The sequence below is a fragment of the Panulirus ornatus genome, chromosome 12, assembly GCF_036320965.1.
Source record: "Panulirus ornatus isolate Po-2019 chromosome 12, ASM3632096v1, whole genome shotgun sequence".
Taxonomy (NCBI): Eukaryota; Metazoa; Arthropoda; class Malacostraca; order Decapoda; family Palinuridae; genus Panulirus; species Panulirus ornatus.
This window is the reverse complement of record NC_092235.1, coordinates 6,140,878-6,142,938: the sequence shown is the minus strand read 5'-3', so window position 1 is coordinate 6,142,938 and position 2,061 is coordinate 6,140,878. Positions and strand designations below refer to the sequence as shown.

General features: G+C 38.3%; 1 non-coding gene across 1 annotated transcript; it reads right to left on the bottom strand.

Moving 5' to 3' along the window:
- Positions 1 to 1,632: 1,632 nt before the first annotated feature.
- Positions 1,633 to 1,704, bottom strand: TRNAQ-UUG (transfer RNA glutamine (anticodon UUG)). Its single transcript has one exon. It is a non-coding gene; the product is annotated as a tRNA-Gln (tRNA).
- Between the last annotated feature and the right edge of the window lie 357 nt (positions 1,705 to 2,061).

Sequence of the window (2,061 nt, the reverse complement as noted above, 5' to 3'; positions counted from 1 at the left end):
AAGTTAATATAGTGAAGCTTGATGATTCTATTTATATGTAAGTTGCAATGTAGTTTGTATATATATATATATATATATATATATATATATATATATATATATATATATATATATATATATATATATATATATATATATATATATATATATATATATATATTTTCAATAATGGATGGAACTCGGCTCCTAAGGTGATTTTGTTGTTGGAGTGGGACCTCCAGCCATTTTGTCCACCTTTTCCCTTTCTAGACATGTGGTGGTGCATTGGGTAGTGTGGCAACCTTCGTCTTCATTTTTTTGGGTGCAATCTTGCAAACCTCGTGGAGTAGTTGTGGGGTTTGCTTCTTTGCTGCACCCGACATAGCCATCTGGGTGTAGCTATCTACCCGGGCTGGTGGGTCAGCCACCATAGCTACACGCTCACTCGGTACCTGGGCTGGTGGACGAGCAGCCTTCCTTTCTTCCATGGCTACAGTCTGCCTAACGACCTGGGGTTGTGGAGCAGCCATCCTTACTACCACCCAGGTTGGTTGGGCAGCTTTCTTTCGTTTCTTTGCTACACCCTTCTGGTTGGGCTGGTTGGGCAACCTTCTTTTTCCTCTTCTTCGATACAACCTGCCAACCGAATTCGTCTGCTGGTGGGTCCTTTTCTTTCATGGATACAACCTCTGTAGCCACTTGGGCTGGCCGGTCAACCTTCGGTTGTAGGTAAAAGTATATATATAGAATAATGTGGTTATCATCAGCAGCCAGAGGCCATTCCTCCCTCCTTGCCTGCAGAGTTCTTGATTTTCTGGAAAGTTCTACGAGATTCTGGTAAGATAAATACCATTGAGAGGACGTTGTTAGGGGACAGTCAGGTTCAGTTTAGAGTTGGTTGTGGGATGGTTCTTTTACTGTGTCGTATCAGCCAGATGGGTATTTCTTTTCACAGTTTTCGTTAAAGTTTGTTTTCTAAAGGCATAATCTAGAACACTATTTTCCATATGTTTATCATTTTTGTTGTTATAGTTTCATTATAATCATTAGTTTTGTTATTGTTGACTTTCAGATATTTGATTATATGTTTGTGATTCCCGTGGAAGCGTCTGACATCTTGCTAGAAGACTTTCTGGTCACAATATTTCTGCGCTGGGGAGTTGATCGTATTCTTTTATTGCAGGTTTTGTTATTATCTTGCTTTACATTAAGGTCTACTGGAGGTTTTCCCAATGCTGGTTGAACATATGTCCAGCAACAGGAGATAGCGTAAGATACAGTATTGATGAAACTTATCTATCTATATACCGATCTAAATATCGCTCTATCAATCTATCAATCTAACTATCTATCTATCTATCTATCTGTCTATATATCTATCTTTATCCGAAAGTCAACAATAATAAAATCAATGATATATGAAGTATAACAATGTCCTCTCAATGGCAATTATCTCACCAGAATCTTCTAGAACCTTCCAGAAAACTATGAACTCTGCATGCAAGGAGGGAGGAATGGTCTCTGGCTATTGATAAAGCCATATTATTCCATATATATGTTTATATATACATATTTATGTATATATATATGAATGTATATATAACGTACAGAATAATGCGGCCATTATCAGTATTGAAGAAAACTGAAAAGATGAGGTCCCACCGAGATTCGAACTCGGATTGCTGGATCCAAAGTCCAGAGTGCTAACCCTTACACCATGGGACCTGATAAGAAAAGATGTGATTTCATCTAAATGTTTTACATATAATCAACCAGAGGCCATTCCTCCCTCCCTGCCTGCAGGGTTCAAGGTTTTCTAGAAGGTTCTCGAAGATTCTGGTAAGATCATTACCTTTGAGAGGTCGTCGTTAGGTGACAGTCAGGTTCACTCTATGGTTGGTGTTTGTAGTTGGTTGTCCGAGGATGTTGTTATATTTGATCAATTTTGTAATTGTTGACTTTCAGGTAGGAAGTACTCATTTACAATGCATCCTTGTACCCACAACAACCTTATGAGTCACTTCAAGATTTATCTTCACTACAACTTTATCTTCACTACACTATTAAGGTTGAAGTCAATGG